This window comes from Haemaphysalis longicornis, unplaced genomic scaffold (genome assembly GCF_048455015.1).
Source record: "Haemaphysalis longicornis isolate Haplotype H1 unplaced genomic scaffold, Haemaphysalis longicornis Haplotype H1 scaffold_8, whole genome shotgun sequence".
Classification (NCBI taxonomy): Eukaryota; Metazoa; Arthropoda; class Arachnida; order Ixodida; family Ixodidae; genus Haemaphysalis; species Haemaphysalis longicornis.
Window position 1 is genome coordinate 38,301,786 of NW_027526445.1, and position 25,134 is coordinate 38,326,919.

A 25,134-nucleotide genomic window follows, 5' to 3' on the forward strand; every position below is an offset into this window, starting at 1 on the left:
CCGAGCGCCGCGCAGGTACGCCGCAAAAGTGGGTTGCGCCTGCCTGATAACCCTCTCGACGCGTTCATCGTCCGGGGCTGTCGGTTCGGCGATTTGATATAGCTTCTCCATACTCCGCACAAACACTAGGAGGGATTCCTAGGGAGCTTGTGTGCGCAGCTCCAGTTCACGCCGCGTCCTCCGATGGCAGTCCACTGGAAAAAATTAGCGACGGATTGCCGCCTTGAGTACAGTGAACGTGGCGAATCAGTGACCGGCAAGCTGGCACCACTGCGCTGCTCGATTCGTAAGCACGACTGGCACGACACGGGCGAGCATATCGCTGTCGCTGAGTCCCATGGCTGTCTGGTAGTGCGTGAGAGCCTCAGTGAAGTTGGTCACGCTGATGGTATCCTCGTAACCGCGGTAAACTGGTATTTCCAGCCTCACCAGTAGCCTTGACAGCTTCGGTGCCTCCAGGGAAACCTTTAGAGCGCCTGAAAGGGACTCGACCAAGCTACTGGCTTGCTGCAACAACGAGGTTGCATCTAGGGGGAGCATCTCCGTTAGGAACGACTGCGTGCACGGCGAGGGGTCCGCGGCGGGGTGAGAAAATTCTCGCTGGTCGTTCGGTGGCTCGGCGGCCGGATTGTCCAGAGATTTCATGCGCCCAGCCCGCTGGTGTTGGCTAGTGGCGCTTACCGAGCCTCCGCTGCCCCCGCGTAGGCAACGACAGCGTACATGGGCTACTGCGGCGTTGCTCCCGAAAACGGGTGGCCTGTGCGACAAGAAAGCCTCTCTAGTGTGACCCAGGCCTTCAGCGGTGACGTAGCCGGTGTGAAACGGCGCGGGGCCACCGCGCGCCCCGAGAGTGGCGACTACGGAGCGCACAAGTGTACGGAGAGCTCCCGCTTGAGCCTCGAAGACCAGCGCGTTCCCCAAGCTGTGGTTGTGCTGGTTGTGCCACAGTCTCACAGAACAGGGAGGATTGCTGCACCGCTGCCGCGGCCGCCTGCGCGCAAACCGCCGCCAAAGTGGGCTTTTCCCGCCAAAGTTATGATGATGACAATGATCAAAGGCCTCCCCTTTGAATCGGCGTAACGGCATGCGCCATCTAGCCTATCTTAGTAACTTAAATTTAGTTAACCCTCAACTCAGATTTCTTTTTAATTCTGCCCTGCCGCTACCCCTGCTTGGGATGACACTTTATCGACTTCTCTGCTTTTTTTCCACCAATACTACAGCCGCTGCTTACTCAGAGTGGGCTTTTCCTGCGGCGCCGGCTAACGGCTAGTCGTAGAACCAGGCATTATGAAGCGTACCATACGACTGGCATTGAAAAACATCAATACAATATAAGTGTTTTGAACGTTGCTGATTTTTATGGGGTTATACAAAATTGGGAGCTTTTATTTTTAGGCGTTGCCGTAGACATCTAGTGTGGCGACACTGTTGGCGAATTCTAAAGCAAAAATGGCGCCTTTCAGCGACTTTTCTGGCCGTCTGGCGATATTGACCCAAAACTCAGTGGCAACCCTGATCGTTGTTTGTATTTCTTGTTGTACGTTAAGTTGCCAGTTTCATTTTGTAATGACTCCTACAAAAATCAACTCAAACGACTAGTTCTGGGTTTACAAGTTCATTTTACTTCGCTACATATATCTCAATTTTTAAAAATGGCGAAGCGATTAACCCATATGCTGGCGTGCAGTCACACAAGCTATTCTTAATGGAAGGTGACGCACACGTTCAAGAAACAATAGGTGCAAGTACATAGAACTCTTCCGGGTCAGTGAATACGCGGCCAATAATTGCTGGCTCGCTCCCTGCGGTGCTGCCTTCCATCGCATTGTGGAATGACTTGATAAACCTTCCGCATTCCTTCTACCTTATGTTCCACCTTCCATCACTGTGTATTAGTACAACTTTGTTCAGTGGGAGAGTTTATGATACAGGTAATTTTCGCTCCTTGTTGTCCGCTTGTCTGGCTTTGTTTTTTGTTCCTTCATCCATGGTATTCTAACACGGACTACAATAACTCCCTACCACCGTGTTTGTGTCCGCGCTGTAGTATGATTGGTGTTTAAAACCTTTTACTTACCACCATCTCTCCTTCATGGAATGCCGCACACAGATGTTTCTCTGTAGGGGTACTTACCTTGGACCGCAATTGAGGGAAAAATCGAGCCGTAAGAAAACTAGCTTCAGCGTTCAATGGTGAGCGGAACAAAACGGCCTTTCGAATTGGCCATACGGGTGGAGTCACGCTGGACAACAAAAGTAGCGACTCAGCTGCAGAACAAATTAATCTCTTTTCACTAATTTCCTCTCCCACAATCTTCGCCATTAGGTATATTGGTCCTTTCGAGCTGAGGATTTCCCTCGGCTAAAAGTAGGACAAGCCCGTTGCGTCTTTGTGGTGGTGACTTTCTTGCTAGCACACAGCAATGAGCTGGAGGAATCAGAGGAGGCGGATACTGTCGAATTGGGCTCTAAGATTGGTGTTTTTTCTCGTTACATGTGGTAGGCGAATGCCCTAGTGTACAAAGCCCATGGATATTACAGTAGAAGCCATTACACGTCTTGTCGGTTAAAGCAACCGTGTTAAAGACTAATTCATTGATCGAACCGAGAAATAACTCGAGCTTTCCGCTGTGTAGTACACTGTGTGCATTTCTTTTCAAGGTAAAAAGTGAACATTGTTTACCTCATTGTTTTTTCTTTGTATTCTGAGCACAATGGCGTGAAGTAAGAGCAAGTATTAATTTTTCTTACTCGAGGCAGCAAATTTCTGCATTTAACCCGATCATCCTCAGTAAAATGCTTGCACTTCAAGTATGTGCATTGTGATGACATTGTAACAGGCAACCTCCCAGGTTTATGAAGCAAAGTCGGGAATTAAACTATGATGGCTAGGTTTATGGCCGGTCGACATTTCTGTTTCAACTAGAGTGCAAGATACAGCCAAAAAAAAACATTGTGACTTCCTTTCAAATAGGCTCTGTAAACCGACTCCTGCGCTGGTTTTACTCACTTGCAGGCTTTAACCAGCACGGTATCTGTTGCATACTTATATTGCACATAGAACATGCCATACGTTTGCCAACTCAAGCCATTCGAGCAGTGTGTACCTAATGTCTCTGAACGAGACATTTCTAGTTATAACTGTTTGCGCAAGAATGGGTTCCGGGTGAACATTTTGAGCGTACGTACGCCATAATACGCAAGGCCCAACACACTGACTTGAGGTGTTCAGGTGTGGAGAAGAGATGTTGAGGTCCGTAGGTCAGGCAAGCTTTTGCTAAGGATTGAGTAGTGGTAGCCTTGTCTCAGACCCCTCCATAGAACCTTTCATGAAAAGTATGTAGGACATGTATTTGCACTCCTGCGGCCTGTTCTCATCAGACCTGACTTGTCCCACTTACTATTGCCATGGCAACTTGCGAGATATACAGCCGCATTCAGGTCAAGGGGCTCATATCCCAATAGATTTATTTTTTTAATCACCCGAGCAATCCGCCATCATCCACATGTACCAGTACTAATTCATTGCAAACTTTCAAAATTCGACGATGAACTTTTCAGTATGTTTATATCTTAAGCAGGCCTTCAAATATTTTTGTGGAGTTAGTTGTTGTCATGGGTGGATCCACAATATATAGAGACCATAGATTCTCAACCACCCCAAGAACATGCTGGGTTTTAAAATGGATGGATCACACCCGCGTCACCAATGAAAGAATACAGATATCCGAGAGTATATTATTTCCTTTACTTGGCTTTCACAGTTTTTCAAAAAGAGCCATTTACCCACCTGTAATTCCTGCTGAAAGAGGTGAGCTGTCTTCAGCACGCCGCCACCTCCCTCCGAGCCGGGGGTGCTTCCTAACACCACTGGTCGCGGTGGTCTGAATGACCCACGGAGGTGCATTTGTTTATCGGTGGGTACATATAGTGTGGTAGTTCGCCGCGTGCCCCTGTACATGCTCTGAGATCACAAACTGGACGGCCATCGTATCGTCCCGGGAGCACATTTGGGCCAGAGGTAAGTCTGCGAAGTAGGCTGGCGGTGTTCGTGGTGAGCACCACTGTGAGATGAAGACCGCTGCTCACGATCGTTGGCAGAAACTTTTCGTTTGCCTATGGCAGCGTTATCTCAATACGTCGGCTGGCTGGGGCCACCTCCCTCACAAGTGACGGTTGCTTACAACGCCCCTCCTAACGGTATTTACGCACCCGAAGCTCACAAACAGAAGTATAGTATGCACTGTTGCATCAGCTGACCTCACAAGCCCATACACAGCTCTACTACTAAAATATATCGACTAATGAGATAGCATAGCATTGTTGAAAGCATCGAAAGGCAAAAAAGCAGCTCTACAAGAGACTCTCGATGGCATAAATAAGAGATATTTGGGGCGGATACTCTTTCCCAGAATACCAGAAAGAGGCTACGGCAGGAAGACACGATGGCGCCAAAACTATTCACAGCGTGTCTGTAAGGGATATGCTGGGGAATTAAATACAACTTTTAGGGGTTATAGATGAATGCAAAATACTTGCAGGTTTCGATGCGACATTTTCTTTCAGTGAGTCTCCATAGCACCTACACAAATGCTTGAGCAACAACACTAGGAAAGCTTAGCACTGCGGGTGCAAATACGTATGAATGGGGGTGAACATTGTGGCAAATAAGCATGCCTAATACACGCTTTTTATTTGAGGCAACTTAACGCTATAAAACGCCGAGGAGAATTCCGAGTGCTTAATGACGTATTCCTTATTGTAGCGCCTACGTTGTTATTGCTCATTTATACCACGACACGAAATCCCGCACAAAATAGGCATTCCCTGCAGCGTCATTGGATACCGTAACCAAATAATGAAAAGTACCAAATTCGGGGATTGAAAAGAATACTGTAAAAATATTGCGTCCTGCAGGTAACTACACATAAAGCAGATGCTTTCTGTATCACTGAACAAGTACAGTTAAAAGGTAGGTGGTCCCAAAAAGGCCATTTAATAACGAATTACACGCGTAACGCTCAGAGACAGGAAACAAGATTCTGCATGGATAAACAATGAAGTTTTAGATATAACGGCTAAACTAAAACGCAAACGAACTTTGGCTGACGTTCTATTGCACCAAATGAGAAGCTGTGAACAATCAGTGTTACAGTGTGACTAGCAAGAGCCGAGTCTAAAAGAAGGGACGGAATCCAGCTCGATTGAGGGACGCATCAACAACATTCAAAGGCAAAGAAATGACTCCTCAGTGCACGATCAGAACGATTGTATGGGGTATAGGAAAGGGCATCCTTATGCAGTGGATTGTTTATACTAATGAATTAAGATCATGAGGATGACAGCATATTGCCCCGAACCATGTATTTGGTTTGTTTATTTATGTTTTGCTTTTACCGCCCGGCTGCACCGGTCTTTGTTATCTGTTTGCCAAGAGAAGCGCGTGTTCCATTCTTTCTTTCTACGCCGCCTGTGTTAATTCTTCCAATCGGGAGGGCATTCTGAACTAACGGGAACAGCCTAGAATAACCTTCTTTGTTCTGGATGTAAATCGACGGTTCGAGAAACACTCGAGCTGAAAGATAAAAGCCTGCAGAGCAGACGCCGCGGCTTTAATTCGAATCGTCGACGCTTGCATTCGCGCGTCACTTTGATGACTACTGCTTCGCCGCCTGTATTCTTTGATTTGTTAGGATAGCACAAGTTCGCTCCAACAAACTTGTTTTCCTTGAAGACAACTGCGTCGTCTTTGGCCACGTGACATCTGGCGAAGGTGCGGGGTAAATGCACCCTACGCCCTCGTCAAGCCAACAAGCAAGTCCTACTCGTGCCCGTCGCCGACAGCAATATCTTCAGCCGGAGTTTCGGCTACTTCCGGATAAAGTCAAGAAAGAAGACATTGTGACCACCACCATGATCAACGCAGGCACCATGACCAGCACTACCAATCCTGCCCTTGTTCTTCAACAGCCCCTGTAACCACCATCGTTCCGCGGATCCCTCGGAGAAGAACCTGAGGACTGGTTGGAGAAAGTGGAGCGCGTCCCCATCTTAAGGTGGGATGACGAAGAAACTTTCTGCAACGTTTTCTTCTATTTACAAGACACGGCCCGAAAGTATTTTGAGAAACATGAAGGCTCCCTAACCGACTCGGCTCTCTTTAAGAGCAAGTTCCTCAAAACGTTCGCTACCGTCGTGCGGAAAGAAAGAGCCACTCTTTTGTTCGAAATGTTGGAAACGCGCACGCAACACGCCAACGAAGGGGTCGTGATTTTAGTTGAGGATATGAAGCAGCTATTTCGCTGCGCGGACCCCGAAATGACAGAAGAAAAGAAGTTGCGCTCCGTAATGCACGGTGTGAAGGAGGAACTGCTTGCTGGACTTGTCCGAAAACCGCCAAAGGCCGTCGCCGAATTCCTGACCGAAGCCAGCACCATTGATATAGCCCTCGAAATGCGTTCTAAACAGTACGATCGTAACTTTCTTGGCACGACCAATGCGAATTGCGTCTACAGCATGCGCATTCCCGAATATAGCCTACGCGAGACTATCCACGAAATAGTGAGGGAGACGCTGCGCAAATAGCTCCCAACGCCGCTGGAACCGCAAGTCAATTCCCTTACCAACGTCATTAAAAAAGAAGTGCAGCAAGCGCTGGGACTTCTACAACGCCAGTAGCACCGCACGAGCCCTAGCCATGACCTACGCGCCTGCTGTCCATCGCCCTCGCCCACCTGTGCCTTACCGTCACGAGGGTCCGTACCGTCATTCCCTGTCGCCGGCCCGACAACCTGCGGCGGAACCGCCCGCTCCAAGGAAGACCGACGTGTGGCGAGCGTCCGAGAATTGTCCGCTATGCTACCACTGCGGAGACGCCTACCACATCTACCGTCGCTGCCCCTACTGGAGGCTCGGTTTGCGAGGTTTCTCCATGACGCACCCCGACCCCGAACCGGCCAGTGCACATCGAAGATCGAAGAGTACCTGTCCAACACCAGCCGTGGACCAGCCCGTTTCAACAGTTCGCCGTCGCCGTTCCCATACCAGTCGCCAAACCGCCGTAGCAATACGGAGTTCTCATGCGGGGGAACTAAAGGCAGCAATTCTGGAGGTGAAGTTGCACAACGGCGGAAAAATGAAAACCCTCTAACGATGCAAGGGCGCGCCGAAGACCGTGATTCACGACATTCCCTCATCCCGACGACCCGACGAAACCGTGACGAGGCGCCAAAACACGACGAAAGCTGGGCGGCGCAGCGTGTACCCAACATGACCGGGCCGCTGAGAAGACGACGACAACGACGACGCACAGTGCCCTCCCGTCAACACGCACAAGCCGAGAAGCGACGCCCTGACGCACCCGGAACTCCAGGAAGGCGGCGTCTGACGTCCAGTTGTCCATCAACGGCTTTGACGTAGTCGCACTCATCGACACGGGAGCTAACTACTTCGTAATGAGCGGGTCATTCGCGTCTAGGCTGAAGAAAGTTACGACAAGATGGGACGGTCCTCATGTACGCACAGCAGGAGGCCATTTTGTAACGCCAAGTGGAACGTGCACATCACGCGTCACCATAGGCGGCACCGCGTGCCCTGCTGAGTTCGTCATTTTGCCTAACTGTTCCCGCGACGTAATTCTCGGAATGGACTTTTTGACGGACAACGGCGAAATAATTGATCTGCAGACCAAGTCGATGACGTTTTCTTCCGATCACTCCACGAAGCCACAACGGAACTCCGATCAGCGTGCTGCTGTAAGGATCGCCGACGATCATGGCACCCTGCCACACCGCGCAAGCTTGATGATCGCCGTCTACTGTGAGGATGCTGCTCCTGACATCGACGCTATCATAGAGAGTGACCAAAGGTTGCTTCTCGACCGCGGTGTCTCCGTTGCAAAAGGCATTACGCGCTTTAAGGAATGGAAATCCAACGTTTTAGTCAACAATTTCACCGAGGAGTACCAGCATCTAAACAAGGGCGCTGCAATTCCGTTCCTCGAAGAAACGCAAGAAGCAAGTCAAGTGATCGCGGTCGCCAACTTTGAACGCGCACGTGCAGATGCTTCCAAGCTGCCGCATCCTTTCGACATGAGCCCGGCTCTGCCGCAAGAACATCGAGACAGATTACTGGATTTGCTATGTCGCTACAGCGAGTGTTTTCCGTCAAGTTCAAAATCACGTCAGACACCCCTAGTGAAGTATCGAATTATAATCGAAGATGGAGCCCGACCGACAGTAACCGTACCGTGTCTCTTCAACCGAGCGTGAAGCCATACGGACTCGAGTCGACGACATGCTCAGCGACGACATTATACGGCCATCGAAAAGCCCCTGGGCTGCGCCGTTCGTACTCATAAAGAAAAAAGACGGCAAATTAAGTTCTGCGTTGACTACCGGCGGCGCAACAAAATCACCAAAAAGGACGTGTACCCCCCTGCCACGGATCGACGACACCCTCGACCTCCTTTGCCAGGCCAACTACTTCTCATCGATGGAGCTGAATACCGGCTACTGGCAAATTGAAGTGAATGAGAGAGACAGAGAGAAGACTGCATTTATAACCCCGAACGCCCTATACGAGTTCAAGGTGATGCCTGTTGGGCTGTGCACGGCGCCAGCAACGTTTCAAAGAGTCATGGACACTGTGCTAGCTGGCCTGAAGTAGCACACTTGCCTCGTATACCTCGAAGACGCTATGGTATTCGCCCAGACTTCCGACGAACACCTTGCAAGGTTGGAGTCTCTACTCGAGGCCATTCGTACGTCGGAGATAAAGCTGAAGCCTGACAAGTGCCGTTTCGCGTATGAGGAACTGAAGTTTTTGGGCCACGTCATTCAACGCAACGGGAGTCCTACCTGACCCGGCAAAAACTTCAGCCATTGCGAACTTCCAAAGGCCGAAAGACAAGAACGGCGTGAGAATATTTCTCGCACTGTGCGCATACTACCGGCGCTTCGTCGGAAACTTCGCACGCATTGCAGAGCCACTCACACGCTTGACGAAAGATAGCACGTCTTTTAGCTGGGAAAACGACCAAGAAAAAGCATTCTGCGAGCTGAAGAAACGCCTGTAAAGCCCGCCCGTGCTCGCTCATTTCGACGAAAACGCCGAAACGTAAATGAACACGGACGCCAGTGATATAGGTTTGGGTGCCATCCTTGGCCAAAAGCAGAGTGGTTGCGAAAAGGTAATCGCCTATGCCACCCGTGGTGTGTCGAAGAAGGAGAAAAACTACTCTGCCTCCGAGAAAGAGTGCCTGGTTATCATATGGGCCATTTCAAAATTTCGAGCATACGTGTATGGTAGACCGTTCAAGGTTGTGACGGACCACCATGCGCTGGGAGGCTCGCCGATTTGAAGGAGCCCTCTGGCCGGCTTGGGCGATGGAGATTGCGCCTGCAGGAATTCGACGTTACAATTGTACATAAATCCAGCAGGAAACACTCCGACGCCCACTGTCTGTGCCGTGCCCCCGCCGATCCTCCACCTCAAGACTCCGATGCCGACCGCGCGTTCTTTTGGAGTCGTGACGAAGAGCAGTCTAGCCACCCAACAGTGTGCCGACCCCGAGTTACGCGTCATGATCGACTACCTGGAAGGACGCAATGCCGCCGTGCCTAGGGCCTTCAAACGAAAGTTACCAGAAATCACCCTCAAATACTCCCTCCACGTGAAGAAAAAGTTCAGCCCCTGAACGAGAACGAATTATCTTCTTGTCATCCCGGCAGATCTTCGTGACGAAATTTTGGAAGCGTGCCATGACGACCCGTCTTCTGGACATCCGGCACAGCTTGCATAATTGGAAAAATCAAGACGAGGTACTACTGGCCGCGCCTTAGACTGACTTCACCCACTACATCCGGAGCTGCCGTGACTGCCAGCAACGAGAAACGCCGCCGACGAGACCCGCCGGACTTCTGCAGCCAATCGCCGTCCCATCGGGGCCTTTCCAGCAGATTGGAATGGACCTTTTTGGCCTGTTCCCGAGGTCACGATCCAAGAACAAGTAGATTGTCGTAGCGACAGACTACATGACGCGTTACGCAGAGACCGGTGCTCTTCTTAGGGGAACTGCCCAAGAAGTCGCAACGATCTTCAAGTTTTGCTGCGACATGGAGCCCGTGAAGTTCTAATCACGGACTGCGGAATGCCCTTTACTCCCGAGCTGATGCAAGGAATATTACGCTACAGCAACACGGATCACCGAAGAACGACGGCCTACCACCCTTAAATCAACGGACCAATGGAACATTTGAACAAGACGATTGCGGATGTGCTGGCCATGTACGTAGATGTTGAACATAAAACCTGGGACGAAGTGCTCCGATATGTCACGTCTGCGTACAACACGGCTATCCAAGAAACTACCCAGATGACACCGTACGAGCTTGTCTATGGAAGGCGGCCGACTACGATGCTTGACGCTATGCTTCCGCACGTAGAAGACGACGACCTCAAAGCCCACGTCCAAGGATACCTTCAGCGTGCAGAGGAGGCCTGCCAGCTCACTCGAGTTGGTACAATGGACCAGCAGCTGGTGGATGCCGGCCGTTACAACCTGCGATGCCGAGATGCCGAGTACCACCCAGGGGATTGTGTGTGGGTTTGGACTCCGATCCGACGACACGGACTGAGTGAGAAGCTTCTACGAGGGTATTTCGGACCCTACCAGATTCTACGACGTGTCGGCCAACTTACCTACGAAGTGATTCCCGATGGTGGTTTCAGCACATCATGACGACGCGCGTGACCCGAAGTCGTCCACGCGGTTTGCTTAAAACCTATTTACGCACGATGACGGACTTTTATTTTTTATTTGTTCGGACTGTCACTTATGTTACCATCGGGTCGATTCACTCTTAGACGGGGGTAATGCCGAAACCATGCATTTGGTTTGTTTAATGTTGTGTTTTACCACCCGGCTGCGCCGGTCTGTGTTTTACCGCCCGGCTGCGCCGGTGTGTCTGTGCCAAGGGAAGCACGTTTTCAATTCTTTCTCTCTATGTCGGCTGTCTTATCTCTTCTGATAGGGAGAGCACTCTAAACTACTGTGAGCAGACTACAATAATCTTTGTTCTGGATCTAAATCGACTGTTCGAGAAATACTCGCGCCGAAAGATAACAGTCTGCAGAGCAGACGCCACAGCTGTAATTCGAATCGCCGACGCTCGCGTTCGCACGTCTTTTTGTTGACTGCTGCTTCGCCGCCTGTATTCTTTGAGTTCTTAAGGGGAGTACAAATGCGCTCCAATAATTTTGCTTTTCTTGAAGACCACTGCGCCGTCTTTGGCCACGTGAATATATTCGTCACTGATATGTTGATGTTATTTATTCCTCTCAAAGGCCAGTGAAAAAAACCGGAGTGTTATATTGCAAAGACAAAGCTAGAGCTATCGAAATTTTTCTTGCCACTTGGTACTTTCATAGGACTTAAAAAAGTGGTTCACTTTGTGTTTGATCGTATTTCCACTATTCTGTCTCGCAGGAATTTTTGTAATTCGTACTTGTTGGCGCGCTTTTTTGTCACGCAATTAGTTGTGTATGTTTAACTTCTTCGCGCTCTTATGCTATGTCGAAATGACCCAAAAAACAAATAAAAAGGAGGGCAGAAGAAAGTGTTTACCCTAGGCTACTTTAAAACCAAGTATTTATATACAGCCTTTTGGCATGACTATCTTCACTTGTACACACCACCTAGCTAGTCGCCAAGAGTACAGTGACGCAAAAAATTTTACTTCATTTGTATGTTGGAGGGGTGCAAACTTTTGTCGCCTTTTCGTTCAATAGGAGACTCAGCTGTCTTGACTGGTGTTATCAAATTCGCATGTGTATAATTGCAGTTGAGGAAACAATGTTAGGACAATTTATGTTACCAAATTAGCATTAGGATCATTTTGGTATCAGCTCTTTTTTCGGGAGACACAGCTACTTGCGTTTTGGCTTGACGCAACGTCGCTGTTTATTGTACCCCACTCAACACTGACTTTTAAGGCTGCAGGAACTGAGGGGGGAGGCTGCACCAGGGCTATGTACAAGATAAATCTGGCCTCCAGATATCGTTCCGGCGTGGCCTGAGAGCGAATGGAAATCGGAACATGTTCGTGCATACGTGTACCGCGTTTTCAGTGGTTAGAGCTTGAAATGTCTAAATAGCATCTCTGCCAGCAGGACCATCATTGTGAAAACCGCAAGTATACACGTATTGGTCGAAACATATTGTAAGGTTCAACCCTTATGGGTGACTTTCGCTAAGACAAAGATAACAAAGTCGGTCGCAATAGTTACAGGGTGGCTCTCAGGTTATTTAAAAGTCCATTGCCACCTGTGTGCGTGCGATAGACTGATTTGTAGACACTAACCTCGTTTTTCCTGCGCACGTGTCACTCAAAAGGAGCATTTCTTGCATTGATATTCAATCTTTTGTTATCTGTGCTCCATTCAGCAGTATATTCGACAAATATGGGCAAACCTTTTGGGATATAAGGAACAGGCACCGTTGGATGGTCTATAACTTTCATGAGGCACCTAATTATCCTCATAATATTTATTTCTCCGTAATGGTCTACGCTCTTTGCTAGGTGGTTGTCCAGAGAACAAGATAGCTAGACAATTCGCAATTTTTGCAACCACGTCGAGTTTTTCGGGAATATTTGTGCGTTATTGGTGCCAGGTATTGTTATTTATTTTTTATTTCAATATTGTTAGAAGCCTTGTGGGTGTCAACGCAGAAATGTGCATAACATAGCGAAAAGACTCATGTTGAAAACTACAAGCACACAGCAGGAACAAGAGAATAGCAAGACACAAAACGCACATTTATCAATGTGACGGTGCGAACAAAAGAAGCAAGACATTGAGAATTTCTGCATTTATGAGCGACCATTTCTGAAAAAAAATGACTGCGCATGTAAACAGGCAACGTACTCACTCGGAAAAAGTACGACATTCGTTACAACAATTTTAACAAAAACAGTAAATAGACAGCAATATTACGAACGACCCATCATATTCTTTCAGTGGTTACAGCAGACAAAATGCATTGAAACTTGATATATGCCAGCAAGAAAACACAGTAAATGTTACAGTGAACACATTTACGTTTATATAAGCGAATTGTTCAAAGATACTCCGATGTACATACCCAGAGCGCGGAAGTTGTTGCGGTTAGGATAAATAAATAAATAAATATTGAGTTCAAAGTTTAGAGCCAACCGCGGCAAAATCCAAGATTCACATAATGACCGCCTCATAAGCAGCTACATTCCAAAGCCTTATGGTTCTTGGAGAGAAATTGAAAGGTTGGGCATTTGTTTTAGTACAGCGAACAAGGAATTCCTCATTACGCTTCTTTCGCGTTTCACACGCTGTGTTACGTTGTACCAGAGTCCTTCAATTTTTTACTGGTCACGAAACTGCTGCGTAACTCAATGGGTGAGCTTCATATGCTTCGTTTAGGTGCCTCGCGGTCGCGCCACCATCTCACTGAGGTCACTCGTCGGGCTGGTCGGGCGGCGTTGCTCTGGCTCGAATGACAGTGCGAGTTGTGTTTGTTTTGTGTGAGAAACGTCCATATTGTGCTGTTGTGATGCGGCGTTAGTGCAGCGACGATGCCGAACACGTGTTGTGTCCCGGGATGTCGTTCCGGGTACAAGGGCACAACAGAAAATGTTTCCTTGTTCTGTTTACCCAGCGACGGCATGCTGCGCGAGAAATGGAAGCGCGTCTTTCCATGGCAAGAAACGGGAGACTTTTGCTTCGACTCTAAGTATGTGAGAGTGTGCGAGAAGCATTTCGATGACAGTGACAATTTGTTGTAAATGGTAAAAACGTGTCACATCCGCGCGACAAGCTGCTTCTGAAGGCTGGTGACATTCCAAGGACGTTTGACGGCTTGCCAGCGTATTTGACTAAGCCGAAGCAGCGGTCATACATCCTGACAAGAATGTCTTCAGCAAGGTGACGTCGTGAATTAAGTTTCTAGCCCGTGCAGTGATTATATCGATGAAATTTCGAAGGAGTGTGTGAGGTGAAAATGCGCAATTTGAAACAATTTTTCAAATGGTTTTGCAGATCTTGCACTGCCAACAGATCTTGTCGGCAAGGGGCCAACGCGCACTTCAGACTCGGCGTGCCAAACAGATTAATTTACCAGCCCTCTCGCCGAGGTTAAACTGCTGAAGTGTCAACTTCGAGCAACTAAACAGCAGCTCACCTTGTGTCAGACGAAATTGGCAAAGATGAGAGTAGAAGCGAACAAGCGCAAAAAGCTTGAAGAAAGCCGTCAAAATATGTCGTCCCTCACGAAGTTATTTTTTATCAGTGCGTGATGAAGGCGAACACTAAGTCTGCGAAAGCTGCGAGGTAAGTTTAGAAAACAGGCCAGCGCGTGTATGATGTTTGGGAGCAGTGTTGGTGTATTTTCGTGTCAAATTTGGTTCTGTAGATTACCCCACCATGCTTTTTCGCAGAAAATACACTTTAACATTAACGCTCCTCGGGCATGTTGAGATATTGATTGAACAGGCCATATGCGTGTCACGACATCGATTTTGTTTCAGCACCCCCTACTTGTTATTATTCCAGAAATTTGAAATAAAAGTTGTGTTTGCTTTCCACAGCATTCCTTTTATCCATAACGTGCCAACAGTTTTACTTTGCAGTGTCTGTTGCTTATTGAGGATGAATACAATTACAGATGAATGACTTTTTATACATTTTCTTATTGCCCATACAACAAGGTTTCAGATTGTGCTGCATATGTTTGCAACGTGTCAAATGCTAGGGTTGCATAACAAACGATATGCCAAAGAAACACCAGATCGCATGAATGGATCCTGAACACGGTTTCTCTGTGCCACTGTTTATTGGGCTTTCCGCATATGCATGCAGTTCGAAAGCAGCATACAGGGTGTCATGACATGGGTATATTTGAAGCACCTATGCATGAACCTGGTATAATGTGCTTGCATCTTTTTAGCATTTTCGCTACTCTAAATAGATGTGAAATGCATTAACAAACAACTTTATTATTTAATGCATGTGTTTCAGTACGATGAGCCCACTCTCCTATTTTTGGTGTCTCGCGCACACACGCGATGCATGCATATAAAGCAACTTGTCTGTGTCAGGCACATGCATGTAATTACAAATGCACTGCACGGATTTTTTTATCCTGCAGGCCCACTATGCAGCATGTTTCAGTGTGTGAGAACAGTTCCCTACTTTTCTCTTTCGGTACAGGAAAGAATGGCTATATGACTGTCTCCGTCTGAAGGTTAGGTCGACGTCTGTGTACACGTTCTTTCATGAGAACTAATTTTTCCCTCTCCCTACCACCGCATTATGTACACTTACATGAAGAACCTCAGAGCTGACTTTGGTTTTGATGCAAATTTCTTTTCTGTTCTGAACGAAAAGCTTGCATCGGTCCAAGAGAGGGAACAACGAGGCTTGGACCAACATCTATATTTAAAATAAAAAGCAGCGCTTGTGGCTTGTGACATTGTTCCTAAAACATTTCGTTTTTACGGGAGTACTCATGTTTGATGAGATGAGTGTTCGCAAAAGCCTGCATGTCAGAGAAACTGATATGGCCCTGCTTGGCAAAGTCAACTTTGCTGAACAGACCAGGCCAGGGAATAACAAGAAAGACGCTGATCATGTGTTGGTGTTCCTGTTTCGCCCCTTTCATGGGGGCTGGTCGCAAACTGTGGGAACATTCTGCGCTTCCAGTGCTGCTCCCGGTTCTGTTGTGGCCAAACTCCTGCTGCAGTGCTTTGTGCACTTGGAAACTTCTGGCGCTGTTGTCTAGGCTGTGACATCCGACAATTCTACAAGCAACCGGTCAGCCTTGAGGTTGTTGGGTAACAACTTCTTCCTTTAACAATCCTAGAGTACTGCTGTAATGTATGGTTATATAGCCCCAATGTCTTTCTTCTAGGCATAAATTGGGACAGAAAAAAACCCCCAAACATCATTTCAACACCCCTGTGACCCGTCAAGAGAGATTTACACTGTCATCGACCCACCGCACATTTTCAAGTGCATAAGAAACAACCTTCAATAAGTTGGGAAGATTCTGGTAAGAAAGACGGGGAGTGTTTATGCTATACGGCGCCGTACAAATTATTTGCAACAATAATTGAAATTTTGTTTCAAGCTGCCAGATGGTGGCGTTTACCACGATCATTTCAAGTTCCTTTTGGGGGTATGAGGAAGACCAAGCTGGCCTCCGGGCTGTGCCTCAACTGACAAAAGCCCACATAATACCCAATGCTTTCGAGAAAGTGAGTGTGACACTTGCTGTTCAGGCAACTAATATTATCACTTTTTCTTGTGCAGCAGGTAGCATGTTTGGAAATTTTGCTCCTTCAGCCACAGCTTACTGTGTTTTTATCTTCCGTTCAGTGAATCCAGAGCTTCTGCACTGGAGTTTTACAGCAGGTAAGATGTGTGCATGGAGCGGCATGACTCAAAGGCGACCCCGGCATTCAACAGATGAAATAACGGCCTGTTTGAATGCTTGAATTCTCCGAGGCCAACGCACGTGCAGTATAATGAAGCGGTGCACATTGCAGTGAAAAATACCACTCGACACTTTATATTTTATTATAGGTATCTTGCTTTCATTTATTGTGACAGACGTAGCACGATTATTTTTCAGACATTAACAGGGAACGTGACATGGCTGAAGAACTGTTGTGATTATATTGAGAGTTTCACGAAGCAAAGGCGAGCCTGCTTCCTCACGAAGCCCATGTCTGAAGCGCTGCGAGTAACAGTACTCAGTACTATTGCACTTGTGGAGAACCTTCTGGCCTCAGGTTTTCGATATGTTCTGGTGGAAATTTTCGGACAGAATCCTGTTGAGCTAAACATGTAAGCCTTTTTTTCTGCATTGACTGATCTGTTGTGTCACTTTCAGAGGTTTTTTTTCATTGCGAGACACGTTGCTGGTGACGGAGGGCAGCCAACGGTTCAACAGTTCCCGTTCATATACCGAATGCTTTCAGTCAACAACCTTGTCCGCCCACCCAAGAGGGCATCAGTTGATGGTAACGGCCCACACTTGCTGTTAAAGCTGCAGGACTTCTTTCAACAAGGAAGCTGCTCCTGTCAATCATATACGATACCATATTGAAAACAAAACAGCTATTGATAGTTTCTCCATCTCGAATATATTTTCCGTCGAAGAGCTGCTAAACAGATGTTCACTCAGAATATGCACAAAGTTCATCATTTACATGTGCGTGATATTTCTCCACAAACATGCATGTAAGCAAAAGAAAATTATCTTGTTAGGTGTACTCCCTGGCCATTCTCCTTCATGACGTTCTTTTGGCGCCAACTGCGAGCGAGGAAGAGGCCCTTACAGACTTGTCTCCACAGGAGTGCACTTTAGACTACCTGGCTGGATATGTTGCCCAAACATTTTTTAGCCTGTGCTGCACCGACTGTGTGGAGTCTTTAAAAGGCTTGCAACTGTCACCAAGTGACCTCATCCTTGTGAAGTAGAGAGGCTACCTTCAGGTCCCCTCCACCAAACTGCTAAACCTACTCGAAGTTCCTGAAGAACATGTACAACAATTTACGGTAAAGCAAACCGCGTGTGCTGGTGTGTACACGGGCATTGTTGAGCAGGTTTTGCTGGACAATCACACAGCTTCAGCTGCTGTCAGCTGCTCCACCCACTTTTTTGGGACGACTGCTGGAGTTCTACACTTTTTCCTTCGGTGCCGCCTGCATTTTTTCACGCGAAAAAAATAAGTAATCACGTGTGACAAAGCAAGCAACATGCCCAGCTGGTGGAGTGAAAAAGCCAAACTGAAGGAGGAGCGTAAAAGTAATGCACCCTTTTGCGAGCCTCCTGGACCTATAATTGTACAAGGCTCACTTAAAGACGGATTTTTATTTGATCAGTGAAATAGTAGGTGTGTTTCATTACTTGTTTGCAAACTTGTATAACCTTGCGCTCAGGCTCGCATGCAAAAAAACGTTTCTGGTGTGTTTGTGCTTTCACTTTTAATATTAGCACGAACTATCGCTTAGGATCCGTTTTTTGTTTTGTAACCGCGTGTGGCCACTTCCGATATCTGCTGTTGCAACCGAAGTGCCCGTTTGCTCTTTTTGTAGTACGTCGTGTCGGGCAATATTTTTGGATATGGAAAGGTTGTCACCTTACCACTAACTTGATTTCTTGTTTGTTCGACAATATTCTCGACCCCATTTCCATGGATCTAAACTTAATAACGGCCCGAGAGTAATTCATTCATGGCAAACGCCGAGTGACTCACTTTATCGACGTCATCTGTGCAGGTCGCGCTGCGGAGTGCGTCTTCGACGTTTGTGTTTCATTCTAGTTTTTTGAAGAGCATGAGTTCGCTTTAATAAACTTCATTCAGTAGAACTTTGCCTTTGTCTTGGCTGCGTGGCAATATTGTGTTTCCTCCGTCTGCTACACATCACAGCGCAAACAATAAATGTTTGTACGCTGGACCACGCTCTTTTGTCTCCCTTCCTAATATTGAATTTTGTTGTAGCATGTGATAAAATTTTGCCCTTCCTTTTGTGCAAGGATTTTGAAGCGTGTTACAACGTTTTCTTTAAGGAAACAAACAAAAGACATTTTAAAATCCGTAAACACGACGGTGCAGCGCTTGCGCCCGAAGACACGAAAGCAGTTGCCGTTCCCGGCCGACGTCTGAGGTGACTCATTCGGAAAAATAAAACCCCATTGGAGACAGGTGGTATACACAATAATTGGTTCGATTCATCGCTAACAACTACGAGACAAAAAACGCACCACGCAGAGACCAAAAGCAGCGAGCGTTTTTATGCCAAGAGCTGGAAATATGCCGCACGCGTGGTGGCTGGATGACCTTCGTGTGGCGGCGGCGCCAGTAGTGGCGCCCGCGGACCCTATATGGAACGAGCGCCGAAGTTTTGCGACCAGTAAAGCATTTTAGAACTCTGGTTGTACTTATTCGTGATTGTTCAGTCTAGTGTAGGCATTACAAATATCAAACAGTATTTTGAGGTGCTGAACTTTGCGGCGTGATTCATGCGTAGGGAGCTCGGACCTTGTTCCGTAATTCAGTTTTGGAAAGGTTCCTCCCGCATACGTGATAGATAACCCTTACGAATTTCGTTTTGAGCACTATCTATACACACGGCGTCTTTTTTGCGTGCGCATCTGAGATGAGGTCAGAACATTCCAACAATTAATGTAGCAATTGTGTGTAGACAACATCTTTTTCTGGCTTGTGCAGTGTTTTATCTGCTGTTTTACGAACTATACGCACTCGGATACCATCGAGACTATGTTGGTATTGTGGACATTCACATTCATTTCATTTCCTTTCGTTGAATGGGACCCTAAAAGCCCGAACGAAGTACAAAAATTGGGGGGGAGGTGCATATTAACGAGTAGAAGAGAGCACACAGTGAACAATTAATAATAGAAAGCAGAGCAAAAATAACGAACAAATAATACAAAGAAAAGAATCATATAACTGCGTACAGGCTACACACAGCCAAACTGAAAAAAAGCAAGCATAGCCAAAGGCGAGCATGCAAATTATAAGAGGGGTAAAGGCAGCAGGGCAGACAGTCATTCGTTGCCCCGTAGATGGAACAACACAATGGTAGGTTACGGTGTACAAACTTTTGGAGGTGATTGGTGACTAATAAAATAAGCATGTGTTTACTGTATGTAAAGATCAATCTTTTCAAGAAAGGCTGAGCGGTACAAACACGTTGGAAGTTTTTAGGAAATGTGTTCCAATGTATGATAGAATGTGGAAACAACGAGTTATTCATCGCTGAAGTGCGATTACCGCTGCGTGCTATTGGGTGGCTGTGGTTTAGGTGGGAGGCCATTCTCGATGGTGGTTTTCAGATAGGGTGCCTCTGTCGGAGATGGTAAAAGAAACAGTGAAGTTAGCAACGATGAGAGACGGTTCGAACAAAAAGTACAGAGGGGAGAGATTACGATTGTTTTAGGGCACTGAATCGATAATCTTGTTCAAATTGATCAGATATCAAGCGTGCAGCTCGATTCTTGTCCCCGCATGGGGCACCTCGAGTAATCTTGGGAACGCTAATGGCGACACCACGGACCCCGAGCCCCCAAACATAAGTTGTCAGCCGCCGTGACGATGTTTTTAATAGGTAGAGGGTTAGTAACCAGGAATGGTGGCCATCAGAGCTCAGGTGAAGCTCTGCGGATGGGCTCCCTATGTGTTCACAAGGCTCCCTGTGTCTTTTCCTCTATGTTTACCGGAGCTCCATTGACCAATAGACCTCCGGGATCTCTTCAGCTATCAGTGTAAGGCTGACGAAGAAATTACCCCCATCCCCTGCTTTTTACTATGCCATATGAAAAATTCAACCCTCCCCCCCCCAAAAAAAAAAGCGGAACCGCTGAAAAGGGGCTGCACCGAAGTCTCCTTTCCTCCGTTGCCGGACATGGCATTTCCAAAGCCTGATAATTTCTCCTGCTTTCTAATAATTAACTCTCTTGACCAACCAAAGCCCGTCACTGCACAGTCCGTGGTCCTCATCTCCAAGTTCCTTGACAGCCTTATCCGAAATTCATACGAAAACCAAGAAACGCAAAAGAGCAGATTTTTTGATAGAAGTTAACGATAGCCAACAATCAACCAACCTCCTCACACAAACCGGTGTGGTACATACAGACATCCAGATCACGTCCCACCGCATGTACAACAGTCGATATCCCACCCTGACCAAATAAACAAAACAGAGACTGACCTGCTCAGGGGCCTTCGAGACCAGGGCGTCATGGCAGTTTTAAGAATAACCACCCGTTGAAATGACTTTAAAATACGCACAAAGCACTTGATTTTGACATTTGACAACTCATCAATTCGGGCTTCATAAGCTATTCCGTCCGACCTTATATACATAACCCGCGCCGCTACTTCAAACACCAGCAGTTCGGACACGGCAAAACATCTTGCCGCGGTAAAACGACCTGTGCCAAATGCGCAGCACAGGATCACCCCACCGAGAACTACAACTCCACAAATCGTATTTGTGTTAAGTGCCGGCGACCGCATGCGGCATACCAAAGAATTCCATGGAGCCGGCGCTCCCTAGATCCTGCCCGCACAAAATGCAGGCAAGCTTGCTTCAGCAAGCTGAAAATTTGCAATGGCGGGGTATAGGCCAGAAATGGCGCTTTCCGTTGAGGAGGTCGTTTTGGAGGAGGTGGAGAGTGCTGAAGGGCCAAGTGGGGATAGACTGAGGGAGAAAACCCCTGTGGTGGCTGTATCATACGTGCACCAGGTGTCCCACCGCCTGAATAAGGTCGGTGGCAAATGTGGTGTGCAGGTTGTATTCTCTATTCGTGAGAAGCTTTAAAAGATGGCGTGAAAAGTCAATGAGCCAAGCAGTGAGTTCCGCTGCGTCACAAAACATACAACAAAGTTGGTGGAGGGCGCGACGGGTGTGTTTTACCCAATCCATCTGGACTGCAAACGGTGCTACATCGGTCAAACCTTCAGGTGCCTCAATGTTAGGTTGAGAGAGCAGCACGCAGCTGTGAGTGCGCAGATGCAGGCTGGCCGCCTTGCTAAATATTACCGTAGATGCAGGGGCACGCCCAAATTATTGCACACGAGCATCTTGTTTAGATGTAGTTCTCAAACTGATAAGGAAGTCTTCGAGGCTTTTGTGATTACAGGGAGGGCGCGAACTGCGGCAGTGCACCATCTTTGCACTTTCACCCAAGAAAATCTGCTTCTTGGTGAGAGAAGGGGCGTCTCTTGACCATGCATAATCACTGAATGGTGTGCACACGTGTCGCCAAAGATGATGTCCTGTAATGTGACCAAGCGTTATTTGTACTCCAGTGCAAGTACCGATAAGTGCCAGTGCAAAGATTCCGGCGTTTCATTTACACGAAATAAAGCGTTTGTTTCTGTTTTTCGGATCTTATAAATATATGCTTGTTTTCTTGTTCGCTTTTACGATAAACCAAGTTGAAGTCTATCGTGTCTTTCGTCTTTTCTTTCTTAGCCGTGTGTTAAAGTTAGCTAGAAGTATGAGTTCATTACATCTTTCCATACGACGGAGCGTAAGAGAACACCATATGTAAACAAAATTAGCCTATACGGGATTTGTTACGCGCACGATAATTCGACCAAGCAAAATTCACTTGCGCCCGTGGAATAATCCAGGCAAACCATCGAAGTCGTGTTTGTGGCTTAGAATAAATATGCATCAGATACAAGAAATATTTTGTTCTTACAGTCAGGCTCCAGGTATTTCTCCAATGTCAAAAAAATAATGCCTTGCAAGTGATCAAGAAAATAACACTGAAGGATTTAAAGCACCCTAAGAATTCTGCAAAAACATCATCTCTCTGCCGCAATAACGAGGTTTGTTCAAAAACGAGGCTCACCCTCATGGCAGACCCATCCACGCCAACTAGAATCGGCAATTGCATGGCGAGAGATACATGTCAGGATGTCAGATTAACAGCAAACATGTCCAGCGTTAATTGGAAGAATCGCAAGGAAAGTTTGGAAGTCATCACATTTTCATCAAGAAGGAAAGTTTGGAAGTCATCACATTATCATCGAGACAGAAGAATAAAATTACGAGAATCGAAACTTGCGAACTGGTACGCGATCAGGAAAAAGGGAAACCAACCCCCACCAACACAATCGAAGACAAACTCGTGGATCCAAATCTGTGCAACAGCTTTTTACAAAATACGAAGAAAATTCACATTTCCTACAAAAAACTGACGGTGGACAACCACTTGCTCCAAGTCTGGGAAGCCCGGCACAGCTTAATGGGGAAATGGAAGAAAGAAAAACACAACAGAAAGCTCCGCTTGCGAATCGCCAAGCTCAAAACACAAGCGGCCTGGTATTCGGCGTAGCTCTGTCGCCAAGATCAGCTACAAAGTTGGGACACCCTAACCGGAAGACCTAGCACTAAAAAGAAACGCCGCATTTTAGGTATCTGATACACCTTACCAATAGCAAGGGAGAAATTAGCCGGACATAGCAGACCAGAATACACCAAAACAAAGTCTCTGACGAGGACCTGGTGTGTACCCTCAATAACAGATATTTTCCTGAACACCCCCAAGGAGGCTTTACAACATACCGTGGACCACCGAATACCACCCCTGATCAGCCAATAACACCGGTTGAGGTGCGGACGACCCTAACCAAGATCCCCAGGAACATGTCTCTCGGCAAGGACAAAATAACTAACAAAGCCCTGGCAAACCTGGATGACGTTTTCATCATGGCTCCGGTCTCCTACATAAACGATTGCCTGATGACCAGCGCTCTCACGACTGCATTGAAAAAGGCAGAGGCGAGAATCCTACCCAAAGCAGTCAACACGCGTTGCGCCAACAACCTCCGCGACTTTCTCTCACCTCCTGCATAGGGAAGGTCAGAGAACACGTTGTTCTATACAGGATGGGAAGATAGTTATGCAACACCCAACAAATGCCGCATACCATGTTTGGATTTCACCCGCACGTATCCACCAAGACATCCTACTCCAACTCAAAACATTCAGTAGGAACACGCCGAAGACCATTCTCCCATTATAACTCAAGGGGGCCTTCAACAACATGGGTCACAGCGCCATCCTGAAGAATCTCAAAGACCTTGGCTACAGTGAAAGAATGTACCGATACGTCTGCTGTATTCTCATAGACCGCCAAGCTGTCATCAAAATGTGAGACCTACAATCCGACGTCTTCTCATGCGGATGTTGGGGAACGCCGCAACTTGCGTTCTATCCCAAATTTTATTTACCATCAGAACGATTATCCTTCCGAAAGACTGGGAATAATATTTCGGACCATCAGGCACGGCATTTACGCCGGCGGTACAATAATTTGGGTGAGTAGGGATTGGTGGGAACGATGCAGGACCACCTCCAACAGGCAGCCGCAGACGTAGTGTCATGCTAACGTCAAGCAATGCGGCATCACCTGCGCGCCTAAAAAATTCGAGCTTCTAACGTGGCAAAAACTCCACCGGGATCCAACCATGAATATTCACGTCATGTTGTATGGCATCAAGATTGTAACCACTCCCAACATCAAAATACTGGGAATTGCTATAGGGAAATGTGCAAAATAAGCAATTATTTCTAAAATAGGACTCGTCGACCACTCAAACCATCAGGATGCTCTGGCGCATTGCCAGCCAAAAACACGTTATGAAGAGGACATGCTGAGTGTAGTTCAAGATTTTGCATTTCACGATTCACTTACGTCGCCCCATACGCCACCCTCCTAGCAGCAAAAAGGTGGAAGATCGATACCATCATACGAAAGCCTTTAAACAAGCCCTCTGATTTCCAACAATCACTTCCACTTCTGGCTTAATGGCGCTGAGAGTGCACAACACCGTAGACTAGCTTACAGGGGCACAGCTGAACGGTCAGAAAACGCGACTTCGAGCTACCGCGACAGGCCGGCAACTACTTGTGAAGCACGGCTGCGCCCGTATAACAAATGCAGGCTGCCGAATACATACCACTGGAAATTAGGTAGAAGCAAAAGCGGCCACACTGCCAAGAAATATGAACCCTCAGCACCATGAAGGCAGAAGAACAACCAGGGCCCAAACCCTCGAAAGGCTGCACTGTGACTCAAAAACATCGGTATTCACAGATGCAGCGGACAACGCATGTGAAAATACTAAAACAGCGGTGGTCGCCTCTCCCACTGGTCTCATTACAGGTATCACCGTTCGCCAAGCTACCGTCCTCGAAGTGGAAGAAGCGGCGCTCGACCTAGCGATAGCCCAGAACCAAGCTAAGATCAGTATCACATGCTCGGATGCTTTTTTTGTGAATTCATAGCGCAAAGAACCAGGACAAAAAATGGGACACAAGACACAGCGCTAACTTCCAACTAGTTTTATTTTACATACACGCTTATATAAGTATCCACAGCCTACCCGCAATCACTTCCCACTCTCACCGCCAATGCTGAGGTGTTGCAGCCATGCGCAGAAAAGTTGCCTCCTTCTCTGGCAAACTTAGTGACGCCACGCTTACACAGGACAACCCCGCTTTACTTATCACATCTGCCTCGATTATTTCTCTTACATTTTCATCCTT

The 25,134-nt window shown here is 47.3% G+C and overlaps 2 pseudogenes; both read left to right on the forward strand.

Annotated features, from left to right (window-relative positions):
• Positions 1-720: 720 nt before the first annotated feature.
• LOC144148253 (uncharacterized) lies at positions 721-15,817 on the forward strand (annotated as a pseudogene).
• Positions 15,818-16,507: 690 nt separating this feature from the next.
• On the forward strand, positions 16,508-17,642 carry LOC144148254 (uncharacterized; annotated as a pseudogene).
• Positions 17,643-25,134: the final 7,492 nt, after the last annotated feature.